General features: G+C 50.8%; 1 protein-coding gene and 1 long non-coding RNA gene across 20 annotated transcripts in view; one reads left to right on the forward strand and one right to left on the reverse strand.

Moving 5' to 3' along the window:
* Positions 1–1,489: 1,489 nt before the first annotated feature.
* On the reverse strand, positions 1,490–16,446 carry LOC101934540 (uncharacterized). Of its 2 annotated transcripts, none has more exons than XR_254645.4 (4): positions 15,074–16,446; positions 14,037–14,122; positions 2,743–2,864; positions 1,490–1,747 (listed from the first exon to the last, which is right to left on the reverse strand). It is a non-coding gene; the product is annotated as an uncharacterized LOC101934540 (long non-coding RNA). The 2 variants fall into 2 exon arrangements; XR_010594360.1 differs by having other exon boundaries at positions 15,706–16,445.
* The window catches only part of SMARCA4 (SWI/SNF related, matrix associated, actin dependent regulator of chromatin, subfamily a, member 4), a 77,021-nt gene continuing 58,489 nt past the window's right edge, over positions 2,734–21,265 (forward strand). For 12 of the 18 annotated variants that reach the window (XM_065575699.1, XM_042844397.2, XM_008175421.4 and 9 more), the window contains exon 1: positions 17,835–18,104. The gene's annotated coding sequence lies outside the window, so the exon portion shown is untranslated. Of the gene's footprint in view, positions 2,870–6,585; positions 6,658–17,834; positions 18,105–21,265 lie in introns of those variants that run through there. The other 6 variants (XM_024111904.3, XM_065575702.1, XM_024111906.3 and 3 more) reach the window with 3 other exon arrangements.

A 21,265-nucleotide genomic window follows, 5' to 3' on the forward strand; every position in this document is an offset into this window, starting at 1 on the left:
GGTGGGGGCAGATCACTGGGAGTCAGGACACCTGGGTTCTATTCCCAGGCCTGGAAGGGAATTGGGGCATAGGGGCTACAGCAGAGGAGGTGGGGACGGGTGTCAGGACTGCTGGGTTCTGTTCCTAGCTATGGGAGAGGAGTGGCGGTCTAGCGGTTAGGACAGGGGGAATAGTAATAATGCCTAACTCCGATATAGTGTTTTTCCTCAGTGGATCTCTTTACAAAGACGGTCAGTAGCGTTATCCCCATTTTACAGATAGGGGAAGCTGAGGCACAGAGTGGGGATGTGACTTGCCCTTTGGTGTCGCAAGTCCCAGCCCAATGTTCTGCCCCCTAAGCTACGCTGCGTTCCTCGGGGTGAGGCTCTGCCCCTGCCTGGGAGCAAGTCACCTCCCCTCCATTTCCCCATGTATCCCAGCGCTAACCCAGGGATGAGGCTGAGTTTTCAGATCCATGGACGGAAGCACTAGGGAGAGGCATGTATCCCCTCTCGAGTGTGCACGACCCTCCCTGTGCAGACTCCGTCTCCTAACAGAGGCCGGGAACCTACCGGACGTCCTTTTTTGCCTACAGGAGGAAACAAACCGTTCCCGTTTGCGCCCATGCGCAGCCCCAGCATGCTCCCAGCCCAAGCCATTCCCGAGAAACTGGCGCTCGTTCCTCTTCCATAAATAACCACCTCCGGGCCAGGAGGAACCATTGTGCTCATCTGGTCCGACCTCCTGTGTACCACGAGCCAGAGAATTGCCCCAGGATCATTCCCAGAGCAGAGCTTACAAATATATCAGAGGGATAAATACCAGGGAGGAAGAGGAATTATTTAAGCCCAGTACCAATGTGGACACAAGAACAAATGGATATAAACTGGACATCAGGAAGTTTAGACTTGAAATTAGACGAAGGTTTCTAACCATCAGAGGAGTGAAGTTCTGGAACAGCCTTCCAAGGGGAGCAGTGGGGGCAAAGGACATATCTGGTTTCAAGACTAAGCTTGATAAGTTTATGGAGGGGATGGGATGATGGGATAGCCTAATTTTGGCAATTAATTGATCTTTGACTATTAGCGGTAAATATGCCCAATGGTCTGTGATGGGATGTTAGATGGGATGGGATCTGAGTTACTACAGAGAATTCTTTCCTGGGTGTCTGGCTGGTGAGTCTTGCCCACATGCTCAGGGTTTAGCTGATCGCCATATTTGGGGTCGGGAAGGAATTTTCCTCCAGGGCAGATTGGCAGTGGCCCTGGGGGTTTTTCGCCTGCCTCTGCAGCGTGGGGCACGGGTCACTTGCTGGAGGATTCTCTGCACCTTGAAGTCTTTAAAGCACAAGTTGAGGACTTCAATAGCTCAGCCATAGGTCAGGGGTTTGTTACAGGAGTGGGTGGGTGAGATTCTCTGGCCTGCGTTGCTGCTCCGTGGAGATAAACCCAAAGTCTGTGTCCAAGGGCTGCTCTGCACACAGTTGTTGTACTGGTAGAACTATCGTGGTGAGGGGTGTGATTTGATTTTTATTGTTTTTTTAACACGCAAAAATTAAGGTGGTTGATTTCGCTGCCAAGCGGTCAGGAAATGCAGCTGAGCTCTGAGTGCACGATGTGTAGGATTTTTTTGGAGGGGAAGGAGGGAGTTGGTTTGCGTCCTGTCTCGGTCTCATCCACGCATGCTCGTGGGGCAATCAGTGCATTTCATCCAACCCACGTAAATAAAACGAAAGAAAGCGAAGGAGGCGTCTCCATCCAGTGGAACCTGCAGGGGGATTCAGGGAGTTACATTAGTGACCCTAGTTAAAATCTGACTCAGATAATGGTGGGTTAGTTCCTAGGCTCTTATTTCTAATGATCACAAGAGGCCAGGGCCAGGACAGTGGTGCTTCCTGGGCATCTCTGACTCCTAGCATCTTACTGGGGCTTTGAGGTTGTGTACTGTGACCCTCGCCCCAGACGCTTTGGTCGTCTTGTCTATTTAGATTGGCAGCTCTTCAGGGCAGGGACTGTCTCCTGCTCTGTACAGCGCCTCGCACAATGGAGACCCCGCTCTTACTTGGTCCTTGGGCATACCGTAATAAACAGGATTAATGCTTCCTCCACACTGCCCCTGACACCGCCGAGCCCCTAGTGCTGCCCTGGGACCTTGACTCAGACGAGAGCCCCTGTTTAAGTGCTGAGTTTCTGAGCACTGTCCTGACTTGAGCGCAAGACGGTGGCGCTTCAGGCCACGGGGGCGGAAGCAAAGGCCTGTGTACTGCAGGGGAGAGGGGGTTTGGAGGGCTGATAAGATCTGAGACCCTGAGAGCGACTCCATTAAGTTTATAGATGCGGTGCAGCTGCTGGTGTGTATTTCGCTGGCAGGCGGCAAAGCTGAGCGATTCTTTTGTCCTTGCACCACAGTGCAAGTCTTCTCCCAGCAAACCCACCAGCTCGAGCGCCTGCCAGGGAAAGTCAGCGGCGAGAGAACTTGCCGTCGCTGGGCTGTTTGCAAGCCTCGCTCCAGTCGGCTGTGCCACGCTTCACAACCCATCGATCCCGCGGGGCTGAATTCAGCACCCGAGCTTGACAACGCTTGTAATGAAGCGTCACGGATGACCGAGATGCTGAAGTGAGCACCCCAGCTGCAGCTGCTGAAGCACAACGTGGCTGCTGGGTTTTCTTTCCCTCCCCCACTCAAACAACGGCCAGTTTCTCTCTGGCTCCCGGAATGTGCTGCTTGTGGTGACGAACGCCTGCACGGGGCTTTGTACTCACAAGAGCAGCGCACAGAAGTAGCTCCGCTGTCCGTGCAGAGCCGATGATGCAATGACGGTCTCTCTGTTCGGTGCAGGTACAGCGCCACAGCCAATAGGATGCCGAGCCAGGACTCCTAGTTGCTACGGTAATACAAATAATTAATAATCATTGGATCGTACCATCCAGCATATGTGCCCCATCCCCTTTCACGGGTTCCAGGAATGTGGCTTCTCTTCTCTTTCCCGGTGCCATGCCGTGATCTTTGCTTTATTTGTATTATTACTTAGGCCGCGCCAGGTGCTTTCGCCCTATACCGCAGGCAGGTCCTTCTCTCAAGGGGCTTATACTGAACTCTGACAACAGGAATGGGAGAAGTGAGCCACGGAACATGGAGCAATCCGTGCGGGAGAGCAGCCGAGTGCGGGAAAGTTGAGCAATAGGGTGGTTAAGGAGTTCCACGAAGCAGGAGAGGGCTGGCTGCACTCGGGGCCGGAGGTTGTTCTGGGTATCTCAAAGGCAGGCAGTGCGGGAGACAGGGTGACAGCATCAGCACTGGTGTAAGGCCCATGGTGAAACTGGCACCGGCATAATTACCTTGATCCAGTCAAACAATCCAGCTCGATCTGGGAATTTACCCACATAAGATGCATCTGCATTAACCTCTAGCAACATGGGCTTGTGTTGGTCTAACTGCAGTGGTGGTGTGAATTGCCTTTGTGGAGACAGGGCCTACAGGAGCAGCTAGGAGACAGGCTATGGGGAAGCATAAGGATCCCGGCTGGGGCCCAAGTGTGTGTATGTAAATAAAGGAAGAGTCAGAGCTTAAAAGTGAGGAAGCCAATGAAAGGATGTTTGAGGAAGTCAGCCTGGCTGGAGGACGACAAGGTGGTGAAGGCAGTAGTCCCAAAGGGGAGAGGACTGACACGTGCTCGGGTTTAGCAGCTGGCACGGACTACGGAGCAGTTACCGGGAAGAAGCGAGAGCCTCGACGCAGGAGTGGGCCAGAGATGGAATTTGTGGTACAGAAAAGAGTAAGCTTCCAAGCTACAAAGGGCCATCGATGGCTGGAACTTCGCAGGGCTGAGAGACGGAACAAAAATAGGATCAGAACCTCCACCTGGGTGAGAGCGGAGAGAACCCAGCAATTCTCTCTGCTGCTGCTTCCCTCGTTCGTTCCTCCAATAGTCTCCAGGCGCTAATTACCACCGGTGTGTTTGGAAGGACACCCTGGGCTGCGTGCTTTTGCCTCATCGTAGGAGGCCTGGTGTTTTGTATTGGCAGGAGGTAGCAGTAAGGGAACCACAAAACCATAACCCCCCCCCCCCCCCCGCCCCACTACAATCAGCCTATAGCTGTCGCTATCCTGCTTGGGGAAAAATAAGGATAGTCGGATCCTTTACTAGATTATCGGATATCCTATCGATAATTTGAATCCTTGGCCCCCCCGTTTGGGAACCGAAAGGTACACTAAGGAATGACTCCCAGCGGAGGCCAGCTCCCACATGCTCCTCAGTCTGTAGGGAGGACACTCCCAGCTACCACCATTTGTAACAGGGATTCTAACAGATCTGGGCCAGCAAATCTTGATGATTGGCCCATGGTCTGACCTTGCTCCTGGCCCCAGCAGCTCTCGGGTGCTGCAATTGAGTCTAGGTCTCTCCCGTGATTTGCTTTAGCCAGGCTGGGATATAGGACATGCCAGTGTAGTGGCATTTAGAGTGGGGCCGCCCTGCAGCCTTGGGTAGAAGTACACACGCTGGCTTTGACTGAGTTCGCATGCTAAAAATGCAGCGTAGCTGCGGCGGCAAGGCCTAGCTACCCGTGTACGGTCCTGTCCACGATCCTAGGTACGTAGCCTGAGTCGCTGTGGCTACACACTGCTATTATCACCGCACTGGCTTGATCCGAACTAGCGCCTGTATGTCCACACAAGCCGGAAGAACCCCTCCAAGCTACAGGTTGGACGTCCCCTGAGTTTAATGAGTCTGGAAGCTGCAGCGTCATGTCTGTGTCTGGCATCCTACATGAAAGAAATCCCTTTTATCTTCACTGCAACTGAGTAATGCCTCTTTTCTACCGCAAAAGACCCTGCATGGGCTCCTTGGACAACACTGTAAGCTCAGGGGCTGCTGTAATGTCTCGCAGAGCAGTGGTTCTCAGTCTTCCCAGACGACTGTACCCCTTTCAGGGGTCTGATTTGTCTTGCGTACCCCAAGTTACACCTCACTTAAAAACTACTTGCTTACCCAATCAGACATAAAAATACACGTGTCGCGGCCCACTGTTGTTGGAAAAAATGCTGACTTTCTCATTTGTACCTTTATAATTATAAAATAAATCAATTGGGTTATAAATATTGTACTTACATTCACAAGTAAAAACCTCACTTCTTCGGATGCATCCGAAGAAGTGAGGTTTTTACTCACGAAAGCTTATGCCCAAATAAATCTGTTAGTCTTTAAGGTGCCACCAGACTCCTTGTTGTTTTTGTAGATACAGACTAACACGGCTACCCCCTGATACTTACATTCAGTGAATAGTCTATAGAGCAGTATAGACAAATCATTGGCTGTATGAAATTTTAGTGTCTCCTGACTTGGCCAGTGCTTTTTATGTCGCCCGTTGTAAAACTAGGCAAATTTCTAGATGAGTTGATGTATCCCCTGGAAGGCCCCTGCTGCCCCCAGGGGTACGTGAACCCCTGGTTGAGAACCACTGTCCTAGCGGGTAGCAGAAGCTCTGAGGCCAGACCATGGGAGGTGGTGTGCTTTTGTCCCACTGGGGGTGAGAATTACATGCTGGGCCTAACTGCTTAAACAAAAAGGCCATCTGTGTCGAGCTCTCTCCATTTTTAGGACAGACTGGGAGTGGGGAAGGGGGGAGAGTGCAAGGAGATCAGGTTTAAATAGAAACAGACAACTGACCTGCCCACTTCCTCAGGAAATGAACATGGTAAGCCGACCCCTCTCCTCCCCACCGCCATCCCATGGAAATGGAAGACAGCCTCTGCCCAACCCTTTTAGAAACGTGTGGGTGGGGACACTGACTCCATTAATAACATCAGCAGGAAATGCTAATTGCAACAGGCGCAGGATCTTTGCCCAAAGAATTATAGGCCGTGGCCTTCAATTTGCTCTTTGACGTAATTATTTCTCTCGGTCTCTTTCAAAAGTCTTTTGAGAAATCAGAAGGAAGAATAAGAGCGAAACCTGCAAGCCAAGTCTCCCCCACCCCCGCCTTTCCCTGGCCAGCCGTTAACACGGAGGAATGATGGCAAAGAAAACAGCTCGTTGTACAGAGCTAATCTCTGATCCTCTCCGGACCTCCTAAACCACCTCCAACCATTCAAATCAGAAAAGGGGAGGGGGAAAGATTCTGCTTTGTCGTCTCGGAACTGGTGGTGCCTAAACAGGAGGCGGAAAAATAATCACTCCATTCATGAGGGGAGATAGACATGTGAGCTTTGCCTGAGATTTTCAAAGGTATCTAAGTGACTTGGGCTCCGAAATAACTTTTGAAAATGGACTTAGGCGCCTAGGGAGCTAAATCTCATTAAAAGACAAGTTCCTAGGGCTTCAATGGCAGATTTTAAAAGGTATTTTGCTACCTACAGATGGAGATACATGGTTTTGAAAATCCCCCTGGGCTGCTATGTGCCTAACTGACTAGGCCTCCTTGATGCTACAGTAATACAAATAATAGGTGCTGAAGGCCTAGATCCTCAAAGGTACTAGGCGCCTAATTCCCATGGGAGTTGGGTGCCTAAATACCCTTGAGGATCTGGGCCTAAAGCCCTGGAACTTGGGTACTTTTGAACATTTTTACCCTTAGTCTTTAACTTTTTTTGTTTGACTCTGATAGATACGAATGTTAAATGTATCCAAAGGATTATCAATGCTGGCTGACCCAATGGTTGGAGCACAGGACTGGCAGGTAGGAATTCCTTGTCCCAGCTTGTTCGTTTGTGGCCAGATCTCCAGCAAGTACCCTTTCTCTACGCTTCAGTCTCTCCTTCTGTAAAGTGGGGATAATGGTTCTTAACTATCTCGCAGGCTGTTGTGGGGAAGTTGTCAGGTGCTGTGAAGAGGCTTTAATCCACAAATATCACAGTTTGCATTTGAGAGTCAGACTGAAAAAAAATGTGGTCAAAACGCACCCAGAAAAGCAACAAGAATGCTATCAGCAGAACGAGCTTGTTACCAATGTGGGTGCTTAAGTGATTATCTCACTGGGAGATCTGGACGTTTTACCCGCTTTGTCATTTGTGCTACTCACATGAATCTTTTGTACGTAAACAGAGAAAATCATTTGATTTTTCGTTCTCTCCAAACAGCTGTGACCCGTGAGCTGATTGTAAACGTCTGGACACACAATTTCTTCTTTTCCCACACACTTTGCCCTAACACGTTCTATTTCCTTTTCTTAAACTTGTCTGGTCTACATCCTCTTCTGCAATGTGCCTGGGAAGCCAGGAGACAATCCTTTTATTTTTCCAAGCTCCTCTATCTGCGGTGCCATTAAACTCTTATCTCAAACCTGTTAGCATTTCTTTCTAATTCATCTTCATTGGAAGTTTCTTTAAGCATCAGCAATCGCAGTATATGTCAGTACAATATGCTGTGAGCTCCAGTAGCTCTTACTGTAAATACACCCGGAATATATTGTAATGCCTACACCAGGGGTTCTCAAACTGGGGGTCGGGAACCCTCAGGGGGTCACAAGCCTATTACATGGGGGTCGCGAGCTGTCAGCTCCACCCCAAACCCCACTTTGCCTCCAGCATTTATAATGGTGTTAAATATATGAAAACGTGTTTTTAATTTATAAGGGGGGTTGCAGTCAGAGGCTTGCTATGTGAAAGGGCTCACCAGTAAAACATTATGAGTACCACTGGCCTACACACATGCGTGCGTATGCAAGATAGAACTAAAACAGACAGGAGCCGAATATGAGGGAATACAAGAGGGGGTGTTGCCAACTTGCATGTGTTAAATGCAAGTCTCCTGATATTTAGTGTGTTTCTTAAAGGCCCAGCTGCCAGAGTTGTGGTATTGATGTGAAACCCTCAGCTTTCATTGAAAACAAATAAAAGTACGTTTCTGGCCTTCATGGCTACAAAGCTTGAAAATGTGACTCCTAAAGGCTCAAAAGTCAGAAGGCAAACTAACAAAAAAACCCACAGATTTATTAATTTTTAAAATCTCATAATTTTTAAGCCAATTGTGTGATTTATGGGGAGGGCTGACTCATTAACCTTTCATGTTTGGAGTTGGCAGTGCTGCAGGAGTGTACAGGAGAATGAAAGATATAGAGAACGTAAGTCCAGTGCTCTTTTTTTCATAACATAATTTTAACATCCTGTTTCTGTCTTGTTAACTGCACAAGACACAGTCTCTCACTGGAGCTAAATCCATACTGGATGTAATTCCATTGGCTTTACGCCGGGGATGAATTGTGGCCAGCAGGTTCACAACCTCAGACCATTGTAATAGGCAGCAGAGTTTGCTTGTGCCGTTCTTCTTCTGTGCTCGCTTGCTAATTTTAAAGCTGCAAATAGAGTGCTAAATAACATCCCTCACGATGTACAATCTTCTGCCCTTGATTTATAATTCTAAATTCTGCTGCGAATAAAAATGAAGTTCCCACTCTTTCTGCTTTGAACGTCCTTTTTGATCTCGCAAGTCCTGCCTCCTAGCTTTGCATCTCTGGGCTCAGAGCAGGGAAAAGAGGAAAAGGATTTATGAGTCATCAAATGTAAGTCCTCTTTAAACCCACCTTCTGTGAGAATTTGCTCCCACTCCTGTGTACCAGACAAAGCTGCCAGCATGCCTCTGTTTGAAGATTTGGAATGTGCTGCCTTGGAAGAGAGTTGGTAGCATTTTTCCACAGCTATAGGTCATCCTGTATGTTAAGTTTTAGCAAGTTTCCACAAAGTATCTATGCAAACTCTACTAGCTCCAGAATTCTGTGCTAGCAGGTACCTCTAATGTGCATATAGTTGTGACCCTAATTTAGCATAACTTGTTTAAGGAACAGGGCATCAAACATTTAGTCCAGCCATGAGTGCAGGGGACTGGATTAGATTACCTCTGCTCTCCAGGTCCCTTCCAGTCCTATGTTTCTATGATTTGTATGGGCTTTCATCTTTTTAAAACTATTTTCCAGTTTCTCTGGTCTCTGTCTCACATTCAAAGCATCAGTTTTACCATTGATACATCCTCCAACGAAATCACGCACGCTTTTGATGTATCATTGCGAGCCAGATTCTCCAAACATTTCCCCAGCTCAAGAGTTTGTACCTTCTACAGCGTCTGAGTTTTCATCTTGAGGATATGGGGGGTGGGAAATTGCTGGTAGCAGCATGCTCATTGGTGATGGGCTGTTTTGAAAGAAGTCAGTTTTTTTTTCCTTTGGGGATTAATTTTTCTCTGTATTTATGCTGTAAATTAGCATTTTAAGATAGAGAAGGAACTCACCACCCACTGGTGTATGTTTTGTTCTCATTTAATGGGTCCTCGTAAACATGTTGTTGATTTTGGAAGCATCCACCATGCTGAATTGTTGGCTAAATGGCCGTCTATCCCCCCATTAGCATTTCTACTGCACGTCTTTATTATTTGTATGCCAGTAGTAATATCAGGGCCCCATTTTACTAGGCACCACACAGCCACACGGTAAGAGACGCTCCCTGCCCGGAAGCGTTTCCAATCTAAAGAGACAAGACAGGATGGAAGAAAGATAGTAGTAGCCTCCTTTTACAAATGGGGATTTGAGACACAGAGGGTAAATCTACACAACAAAAAATCCCATGGCAGCGAGTCTCAGAGCCTGGGTCAACTCAGGCTCACGCTACGGAAAAATAGCCATGCAGACGTTCGGGCTGGAGCTCTAAGCCCCTCCTGCCTCGCCAGGCTTCAGAGCCCAGCCCAAGCCTGAATGTTTTTGGTGCAGTTTTTAGCCCACAGCATGAGCCCAAGTCACTTGACCCAGACTCAGCCTCGCTGTGGAGGTTACAGAGGAAGTGCGTGGCAGCCCCCAGAACTGAACTCTGCTTCCCCATAAAACCATCCTGACTCTAATCCTAACCCCCTTGTTCCAGGGCTCTCAGACCATTTGTGCTCTGGGCTGCACTTTTGCCAGTGACGTGTCCTTTCTAGTGTGGTCCAGGAAACTCGCATGGTTTTGATTTTAAAAGGCCCACAAAGATATTTGGCAAACCATCAGTCCCCGCTGTGGTCTTATCTCTTTTGGTATTTTGAAAACAAATGTAACAACCAACTGAGATATTTAACTTGGAAATGTGGCAGCTGTGTAGAGGAGCTCAGGAACTATTTTTGAACACAATGTCATGAGATTTTTTTTCATAGAACAATTACAATCTGTCTGCTAAATAATAATAATACTTAGCATAGACAGCATTGTTCTATCTTGCGAACATTAATTAATTCTCACAACCCCCTCTGAGACTGGATTATCCACATTATAAAGATGGAGAAACTAAAGCCCATATTTTCAACAGGGCCACTCATTTTGACTAGCTGTTTTTGCATAACTAATTTAATACACCGTAAGCCTGATTTTTATGAACATAGGAACTGCAAAACTGGATCAAACCTGAGGCCCATCTTGTCTTGTATAAGATTTCCACCGGTGGCCAGCACCAAATCTTCAGAGGAAGGTGTAAGAACTTTGCAGTGGGCAGTAGTGAGATAACCTTCCCCTGGCATTAGGTCTCCTCTTCATCTCTGATCGGTAGAGACTGTTTTAAGCCCAGAAACATGAGGGTTAATATCCCTTCCAGAGTTTGCTGGTGATGATTATAACTCTGCATATTAATGTTATCCATATCAATATCCAATCCCCTTTTGAAACTTCCTAGATTCTTGGCCTCAATGACTTCCCGTGGCAGATTTCCAGTCTGATTGTGTGAAAAAATATTTCCTTTTACTGTTTCTGCACTTGCCACCTTCAGCGATACTGAACACGGACAACTCCTAATGAAGTCATTGGGTGCACAACACCTTTAAAAGTTAGGCCTGCACTCAAGTGGGGCACCCCAAAATTTAAGCACTTAAAATAGCCCCTGATGCTGCTAGTCATTATGCCCACACAGAGCCCCATTGAGTTCATAGATTCTTAAGGCTAGACGGGAACTGCACTCTATTTCTGCATCAAGTCTATAGCTCGGGGGTAGGCAACTACGGCACGCGAGCTGATTTTCAGTGGCACTCGCACTGCCTGGGTCCTGGCCACCAGTCCGGGGGGCTCTGCATTTTAATTTAATGTTAAATGAAGTTTCTTAAACATTTAAAAAACCTTATTTACTTTACATACAACAATAGTTTAATTATATATTATAGACTTATAGAAAGATCTTCTAAAAACGTTACACTGTATTACTGGCACGTGAAACCTTAAATTAAGAGTGAATGAATGAAGACTCGGCACACCACTTCTGAAAGGTTGCCAACCCCTGCTATAGCTTATTGGTGAGATAGATTAAATCTTTTAGAAAAACATCCAGTCTTGATTTAGTCATAGAGTTTAAGGCCAGAAGGGCTATTAGATCATCCAGTCTGATCTCACAGACCGTTAACTTTCACCCAGTTATCTCTATACTGAGCCCAGTATCTTGTCTCTGACTAAAGTGTAATTTATGTTTGGCAAAAGTATATCTTCCAGAAAGGCATCCAGCCTTGATTTGAAGACATCAAGGGATGGAGAATCCACCATGTGCCCTGGAAGTTTGTTCCAGTGGTAAATCACTCTGTTTTAAAAAAAAAAAATAGTGCCTCATTTCTAATTTTGTTCCAAAGATTATTTACCTTCATTGTTAAAAATTTGCACCTTATTTCTAGTCTGAATATGCCTAGCCTCAGCTTCCAACCACTGGATCTCATGACTTTTTCTGACAAAGAGCCGTCTATCAAAAATCTTTTCCTCACATAGACACTTGTAGACTGTGCTCAAGTCACCTCTTAACCTTCTCTTGAATAAAGCAGGGTGAGCTTCTTTAGTCTCTCGCTAGAAGGCATGTTTTCCAGTACATACATCATTCATGTGGCTCTTTTCTGAACTCTTTCTAATTTTTCAGTATCCCTTTGGAAGTGTGGACCCCAGCACTGGACATTTTCGAATAATGGTCTCACTGATGTCATAAACAGAGGTAGTACCACCTCCCTACTCCTACTTTATATTCCCCTGCTCATATATCCAAGGATCATAATCTCCCTCTTAGCTACAGCCTCACACGGGCAGCTCAGGTTCAACTGGCATGAACCCTAAGCACTTCTCTGAGTCACGGCTTTCCAGAATACACTCTCATCTCTTACAAGCGTAACCTCCATTCTTATTTCCTGGTTGTGTGAGCTTTGCTGTGATTGGAATAGAGAAAAGAAGTTTTGAATTATACAACAAATGAAGAATTTCTGCCAACTACAGCCCAGAAAAATCAAACCCGATTTCATCCGTGAATAAATGCCCATTCGCACCATCCCCCCCCTTCATTTATTCCTACCAATGGAAAGTGCCAGAGAAGGGAGCAGACCACTGAAGGTATGTCTACATTGCAAGCTGAGATGTGATTAGTGCATGGGTAGACATACCTGCAACTGCACTAGCATGTCTAAAAACAGCAATGTAGATAGATAGGGCAACAGGGGGTTCAGAGCAAGACAAGCGCAGCTGGGACCCTGAGCATACACTCGCATTGCTAACCCATGCCACTATGTTTACACTGTCATTTTTAGCTGTGCTATCATGGGTGTGTCTAGCCATGCTGCAATCACACCTGGGATTACGCTGTACACAGACCCTGAGACTCAGCGCTCCCGGGTTCTAGTGTCAACTCTGCCACCAACTAGCTGTTTGGCTTTGGGCAAATCGCTGCCTCAGTTTACACATCTGTCAAGTGTTTTGTAGATGTAAAGCAGCACATAAGGGCTTATGTGTTAATGCTCTGTTTTGCTGTTGCTTCTGCTAAAGACTATGGTAATGTATTAGCAGTCAAACTACACAGTGGTCGTGAAAGACAGAGGAGGAAAAAAAAAATCAATAGGCAATAAACATGTCAGGCTGACTTGCTCATGAATTTTGGACCAACAGCATCTGTCTGGCACCAGTGACTACCAGGCAAGAAAATGCAGATCTTCCCCATCACAGTTAGCAGCTCTCCTTGATTTAGACTCATTTAATAAGAGTAGGATTTACAGATTTTTCTCTTGCTTTTACCTGGAGCAAGCACTGAAGTTCTTTTGTAAAATAACAAAGAAAACAATCTTTTATGTGACAGCAGAATCAATGGTCTCCTTTGCTGCAGTGAAAATTAAAAATTTTTTGGGGAAAAGTGATAATATGGCATTCTGAGCATGTACTGCTGTAAAGCTCAATTAATAATGTGCATGTTAATTGAAGCTTAATAATATAAATGCTTCTCAAGGAATGAACTTCAGGAGGAATAGCTTGAATAACTCACACATGCCTGTACTGGTGCAATCTCTTAAGATGGAACACTCATGTTAGATGGACTAATCAAGTTATATGCATCTGTCAAACTGGGCTGTGAGGCAGACAACTTTTAAACTAGCTGGCACAGAATAAATAGTGTGTGCTCGTATTTATAGATACATTCTTTAGTTTATAGCGCCCATCTAGGGTGACCAGACAGCAAGTGTGAAAAATCAGGACAGGGGATGGGGGGTAATAGGAGTCTATATAAGAAAAAGACCCAAAAATCAGGACTGTCCCTATAAAATTGGAACATCTGGTTACCCTATACCCATCATTCACGATTCCAGCATGCATTCCAAACTCAATAGGGTGTCCCTGCACCCACCACTGAAAGGCAGCCATCTCTGGGATAGAAGCAGGCAGGCAGTACACAACCCAGGACTGCCAATAAAATGGCCCCTTTTGTAACTTTTCCCTTTGCATTGTACTCAGAGCAGTAGAGGCTGGAAATTTCTGAAAGTGGAGAGACAAATCTAACATCCATGCTCCAGCGGGGGATTGGGAAAAATGCTTCCTTAAAAAATGCTGGTGATTTTTTTTGGATTGAAATTACACTACTGTATGTGTTCATTTCAGCCACATTATAAATCTAAGCTTCTCTTGACCATTTTAGGTAAGTTTCTACATGCTAGAATGAAGAGGCCTAACATAAGAGACGGAGCTAAAGGTCTCACAGGTGCCCACACTTCAATCGCCTCTGCAGAAAGAGGAAGAGGTGGAGAGAGAAAGGAAATAAGCAGAAGCAGCAGCGGTTGGGAGAGATGTCGGTACAAATATCCCCTTCCCGAATGAAACACACTTACCATGTTTCTGCTGTTTTCTCCTCTAAGCTGATTTTTCCCCCCGCCATCTCCCGTTGCCTCTCTCTTCTTCCTGTTCATATCACTCCCTGCCCAGATACACAGAGGCCTGTTAATATCAGTCCTGTTCTCTCTTTATGCTTCTCTTTCCCACCGTGCTTCTCTAAACACAGGAGAGGCATGGCAGGGGTAGGAAAAGTCGCTTGTGCTCCTTCCGTTCCAAGGGCCATATCTGACAAGGTCACTGGCTAGCCCTTGCCCACGAGCTGTAGCAAAACCACCCCAGCAGCCACAAAGTCTCCTCCACCCACGCATAAGTCCCCACTTCCACTCCATTCCCAACCTTCACATAGTTGGAAGGGGAACTCCCTTTCTTTCCACCCCAGCATCCGTTTTCCATCCTCCATGACTGCCAACACCGGTGCCTCCACCCTTGAAGGATTTAGGAGCCCAGCCGCCTTTGTTGGACTCCACCGCTGCCCACTTCCCTAACTTCCAGTGCTGTACATATATTAACAATTCTGCATACACTGTACAGTGCTACATAAACAATCATCATTCTCAAACGTCCACATCTCCCACAACCAGATTACATGCTGAAAGCTTTTGCCATGGAATGACCTAGCAGTTTTTCTGTGTGGAATCCAGACTCCTAATCTGGGCAAGGAATCCATATGATTGGGCACTCGTTTTTTAAAAATCTAGAAGGCAAGAGACAGGAGAAAATGGAGCCTGGGAAAATCCATCCGACCATCCTGACATGATTTTTTGCCTCCAGAAGAGCATAAAATTTAGCTGAGGGGGCAGATTCTTCACCCTCCTCAGCTTCCAGATGCCAGCTAATGCAGATTACAATAACCCCTTGGGGTTGGGCAAAGAATCAGGGGCGATAACTAGCTCTCGGACACCACCTGTTAATTGTAACAGAGAAGCAGGGCCTAGATTTTGTGGGAGAGGCAAACGGTCTCCATTTTGGGTGGGGTCCAAAAGGTGGTAGTCTTTGCTGCCCATGAAAGAAGTACTCCCCAGCGTGGGCATACCTTAGGCAATTTACTTGACTGATCACATCACATTTCCACTCTGAAACTTGAGATGACGCCTTTGGAGGTACCACTATTTCCTCTGACCCTATCAGTTCTCACACACAAGCAGTGTCAGGCTGGGGGCAGTGGTTGGATGAATGAGCATCCGACGCAGTGGGTATTCACCCACGAAAGCTCATGGTCCAATACGTCTGTTAGTCTATAAGGTGCCACAGGACTCTTTGCTGCTGATTCGGTAGAGTGCTTTCTCCTCTGAATCAATGCCCCTTAATGGGCGCCGTGTTGCTGCAAAGGCTAGGTTTAGATGAATCATAACATTTAGAAGCTGGCCACTAAACACTGGCCATTTTCAGGTGTTCTGGCCCATTATGCTGACCTAAATTCCCCTGCTGTTTCAACTGCATATAGGGCTCCTTATGTCCTGCCCTAAACGATTATGTGACATTTTCCATGCTGTTAAACAGGTGCTACATTTGGCCCCAGATGTAGTTGGAAGCATTCCTATATTATATACCTCACAGAAATGTGGGGATGCTTTGTATATGTTTATAAAGTGCTTTGAGAGCCTTGGAAGAGAGGGTTTGCAGAAGCTAAAGGATTACGTAGGCAGTTTTTGGCTGTCACATTACCTAGTGTGCTGACTGAGATGGCCTTTCTCACTAGATGCTGCAAATAACAATGCATAAGTGGGTGACCAGAAATGGAAGTCTCATCAGAGGGGGCTCACACTGTGGCCTCTTTCATGCTGAAAAAGAATGGGACAGATCAAGAGAATCTCAGACGTTAGTGCTGGCAAAGACCGGTTAGATTCTAGTCCATCTGTTCTACTGATAATTTCACTCGATAACTGTCCTGTTCTGTTCTTTTCCTCTGAAGCATCTGGTACTGGCCACTGTTTGAAGACAGGATACTGGATTAGATGGACCATTGATCTGACCCAGTATGGCCATTTTTACATTCTTCTGCAAGATTTCTCCTTAAAGGTCTCTTTTCAAAGGTTTGGTCCAGTCCCAAACGATAGGGCTTCCACAGTTCCTCAAGGAATCATTCCACAGTCCATCACATTTCATTCCCAGGGAACTCTCCATGAGTTTTACCCTAAAGTTCTCATCTCTTCATTCATCCCATTCCTGCTAGCTACTGTCCCCTCACGCTACTTCCATCAACACCACTAACCCCTGAACAAGATGGTTGGTTTGCACATGGAAAACCCCTTCACTCCCAGGCTGTGAGAGAGACCCCCAGGAGAACCACCAGCTCCTGTCTCCCCATTCCTGCCTCTTTCATCATCCCCCCATCTCCCATCACCACTCAGGCACCATCCTCCCCTCCCCCAGGCACTCCTCCGTCAGCCCTTGCCGCCTCATCCGCCCCACTCTCCTCCCTGCCTTCTTCCATCATTCCTTAGCCCCAATTCCCTCATCCCCCTCCCCATCTGCACCCTATTCTCTTCCCTCACTCAGCCCCTTCCTCGCTCCCCTCCCTGCCCCATCAACCCCCTATTATACTCCTCAGCCCCCTCCCCTCCCGAGTTCCCTCCCCTCAGCCCCTTCCTCTTTGAAGCTCCCCTCCCTGCCCCATCAGCCACCTATTCTACTCCTCATCCCCCTCCCCTCAGCACCCCATTCCCCTCCTGAACCCCCTCCCTACCCCCTATTCTACTCCCCATCCCCGAGTCCCCTACTTTCAGCCCCTTCCTTTTCCGAACTCCCCTCCCTGCCCCATCAGCCCCCTATTCTACTCCTCATCTCCCTCCCTTCATCCCCTCCCCTCAGCCCCCATTCCCCTCCTGAGCCCCCTCCCCTCAGCCCCCATTCCCCTCCTGAGCCCCCTCCCCTCAGCCCCCATTCCCCTCCCGAGCCCCCTCCCATCAGCTCCCCATTCACCTCCCCTCAGCCCCCATTCACCTCCCAGCCCCCTATTCTACTCATCCCCTTCCCCTCAGCCCCCATTCCCCTCCCGAGCCCCCTCCCTTCAGCCCCCCATTCCCCCTCAGCCCCTTCCTTTGCCAAGCTCCCCTCCTTGCCCCATCAGCCCCCTATTCTACTCCTCATCCCCATTCCCCTCCCGAGCCCCCTCCCCTCAAGCCCCCATTCCCCTCCCGAGCCCCCTCCACATCAGCTCCCCATTCACCTCCCCTCAGCCCCCTATTCTACTCCCCATCCCCCTCCCTTCGTTCCCCTCCCGTGCCCCTCCCCCATTAGCCTATTCTCCTCCGTCCCCGCCCCCTCCTGAGGCCCCCATTCCCTTCAGCCCCACCAACCCCCTCCCCTTCGCCGCAGTGGCGCTGGCACTGCGCATGCGTGGCCGCGGCGGCGGCTCCCAACCGGGGGGAGGGGGAGGCCGCTCGCACCGCCAGCGCGCGCCACCTAGGAGAGCGGGCACAGCTCGCCCCCTTTGCCCCCGCCCACGGCCGCTCGAACGCTTCGCTCTCCTACCTCATTGGCTGAGGCTGGCTGGAAGGCGTTAGCGCGAGTCCCCTTCCTTAACTCCCATTGGCTGAGCGCGCGAGTCCTTAGGCTGTGAGGGGGGGCGGAAGGGAGAGCCCTGAGATACTTTCCCATTGGTTGCCGCGCCGAAAGGAGTGGGCGGGGTTACATCGGGACCGTCTCAACGCGTTGGCCGAGGCATGCGTCAGGTTTCTTCCCATTGGATGAACGTGCTTGGGGCTCCACCCTCCTTGGCTCCACCCTCCTTGCCCTGATTGGCTGTGCAGCTCAGAAGCGCAGGGGAAGGCGTGGCTGCGCCGCTGGGGGGGGGGCGGTTGAGCGCGAGCCCCGCTAGGTCCCTCCCATTGACCGAGGCAGGCGCCGAAGCGCGCGCGGTGGAGTTGGAGCGAGAGCGCGCGAGCTGCTGCCTGCCGCGGGGGCGCGCGCAAGGGGGAGCTCGAGCGTCTCCCTCCCACACAGTAGCGGCGGCAGCGGCGGTTCCTTTGTCCCCCCCAGAAGGAGACCCCGGGCCGCCCGCCCGCTCGCTCCCCCCCCGGCGGGGATGGACCCCGCGAGCGGCTCCTCCAGGGACGGGCACGGTAAGTCCGGGAGGCCGGGCACGCCGCGTGGGGGGGGGCCCGGCCGGCTCCCCCATTGAATGAAATGGCGGGGAGGAGCGAGGTGCTGAGGGGGCTACGGCGGCCCGGGCGGGTCAAGAGGCCTCCGTGATTTCCCTTTGCGAGAGCCCGGCCAGCCCATTGTGTGGGACGGGAGCAATTAATAACACCCCTCCCCCACACTACCCTCGCCCCTCCCCACATCAGCATCCTCCCTTAACCCCCGCACCCCCATCAACCCCCGCACCCCCATTGACACCCCCATTAACCCCCGGGGCCCTGCCCCCATCAACCCCCGCACCCCCACTGATACCCCCATCTCCGGGGCCCTGCCCCCCTTAACCCCCGCACCCCCGACACCCCCATTAACCCCCGGGGCCCTGCCCCATCAACCCCCACACCTCCATTGACACCCCTGCCCCCATCAACCCCCGCATCCCTGGTACACTTTCCCCTTACCAGCACCCCTGTCCCTGGGGCACTGCCCCCCCCAGCATCCTCCCTTCCTCCATCCCTGGGGCCCTGCCCCCATTAACTCCTGCACCTCCATTGACTCCCCGGGGCCCTGCCCCCATTAACTCCTGCACCTCCATTGACACCCCCATCCCCAGGGCCCTGCCCCCCGCTAGCATCCTCCCTTCCCCCGACCCAGGACCCTGCCCCCCGTTAGCATCCTCCCTTCCCCCGACCCAGGGCCCTGCCCCCCCACTAGCATCCTTCTGTCCCTGGGGCCCTGCCCCCATTAACCCCCGCACCCACATCCCTGGTACACTTTCCCCTTCCTCCCTTTACCAGCACCCCTATTCCTGGGGCCCTGCCCCCTGCTAGCATCCTCCCTTTCCCCATCACTGGGGCACTGCCCCCATTAACCCCCCATTCCTTGCTACATTCCCCTCATCAGCATCTCTCATCCCTGAGGCACTGCCCTCCATTAGCATCCTCCCTTCCCCCATCCATTGCCTCTCACCCCATTGACACCCCATATCTGGTACACTTCCCTCTCCCCCCCCCCCCCCTTTACCATCCTTTCTTCCCCTATCAGTATCCCCACCCCTGGGGCACTGCCCCACTCATATCGTCCCTCCCCCCATGAGCACCACCATCCCTGGGCCACTACCCCCTAGTAGCACTGGTCTGCCCCCTTTCCCCCCATCCTCAGGGCACTGCACCCTGCTAGCATCTCTTCTCTCCCTAGTCTCTCTGGGGCACTGCCTCCATTAGAATTTCTGTTCATTCTGGGGTTCTGCCCCTCCATCAGCATTGGCCCCTCCTCAAGCATATTGTCCATTAGCATGGACCCCTCCTGCCACCCCCATGCATTAACAACCTGTCACGGAGTATTGGGGGACTCAGGGCCCTGCACCCCCGGCTTCCTGCGATTCACCATGACTCTCAGCCAGCCAGTAAAGCAGAAGGTTTATTTGGATGACAGGAATACAGTCCAAGACAGGTCTTGCAGGCACAGACAACAGGGCCTCCCTCAGTTAGGTCCAGCTTGGGGTCCCAGGGCATGCCAGCCCACCCCCCTTGGGGGGTCAGAGCCATCTCTGCCTCCCAGCCATCTCTCCAGCCTGCTTCCAGCCTGCTTCCAGCACTCTCCTTCCGCGACCCCTCCCACAGCCTTTGTTCAGTTTCCCGGGCCCCGGAGTCACCTGACCTCCCACCCCCTCCTGGGCTCTCATGTTACAAGCTCAGGTATGTTCCCTTGGGCCGGCTCCCATCCCCCGATGCAGACCATCCTAGTCACACTCCCCTGTCAGCATTCACACACCCCAGCAAGAACAGTCCCAGTTCGTCACATCTCTCCCCCCTTCGAGACCGAACTGAGCAGGGTCACTTTAGCCAGTGACCCGGGGAAGTTCGAACCTACCCCCGTTCCCATGGATGCCCCCGCATCCCTCCAGTTCCTTGGTGGGAGTTACACCAGGCCCCTTCCGTTCCACGCCCCCCCTTAGGTCGGGGGTGCTTGATGGCACTCGCAGTTCGCCTGTGGCAAGGTTTATGCGGCCTGTGCCCTTTTTCCACCCCCATACCTCTGGGGTTCCAACTGGGCTGTGGTCTTCTCCCAGCGCTCCAGTCTGGAGGTCTGTGCTTTGGGCTCTCTTGGTTCAGAGCCGCCCTTTTTACCTTGGCCACCCTCCGGAAAGGCTCCTCTATGCTGGGCAAGGGTCCTAAGGCTGTTTTCCCCTTGTCCCAGGCCTTCCTCCCCCTCTGACAGGGGTCACAGGATCCGCAGTACTGTCGGACAGTAACAAAGACCCCAGGCCAGTAAAAGCTCCGTAGCAGCCTCTGCTGGGTACGCCAGGTTCCCTGGTGCCCTGAGAGGGGAATGTCATGGGCCCGGCACAGCAGCTGGCGGCGATACTTCTGGGGTACCACCAGCTGCCTCCTGATCCCCCCTGACTCCATTTTCCCTGGGGGAGCCCATTCTCGGTACAGGAACCCCTTCTCCCACAGGAACCTTTTCCGGCCACCTCGTTCCATGGTCTGTACCGCATTGAGGTCGGCCAGGTCCCTTATCTTCCGCAAGGAGGGGTCTCTCTGTAACTCGGCCTGGAACTCAGCAGCTGGGACAGGGATGGCCACCTGCTCTTTCTCGCCCGCTGGGTCCGAAGCTGCAGCCTCCCTGAGCCGCGTCCCTGGGCGTTCCCTCCCCACCAGGTTAGGGTCCTGCGCCTCAGGCAAGGCACCCCCCCCAAGGCCAGGGCGCAGGGCCCCTCGCCGGCTCTGACTGCGGGTCACAACCAGTGCCTTTTGGGGGTTGCTTGGCCAGTTCTCCAGGTCCCCCCCCATCAATACCTCAGTGGGCAAATACGGGTGTACCCCCACATCCTTGGGGCCCTCCTTGGCCCCCCACTTCAGGTGTACCCTTGCCACGGGCACTTTGACTGGTGTTCCGCCCACCCCCGTCAGGGTCAGGTAGGAGTTGGGCACCACCTGATCTGGGGCCACCACCTCGGGCCGGGCCAGCGTCACCTCTGCGCCCGTATCCCAGTATCCATTGACCTTCCTCCCATCCACCTCCAGGGGAACAAGGTACTCTCTCCGGAGGGACAGCCCCGCGCCCACCGTATAAACCAAAAACCCTGAGTCTGGGGCATCCAGCCCCCTAGAGGAGCTGGCCTGGGGCCCTTCTCTCTCTT

Source organism: Chrysemys picta, chromosome 22 (assembly GCF_011386835.1).
Source record: "Chrysemys picta bellii isolate R12L10 chromosome 22, ASM1138683v2, whole genome shotgun sequence".
In the NCBI taxonomy this organism is placed as follows: Eukaryota; Metazoa; Chordata; order Testudines; family Emydidae; genus Chrysemys; species Chrysemys picta.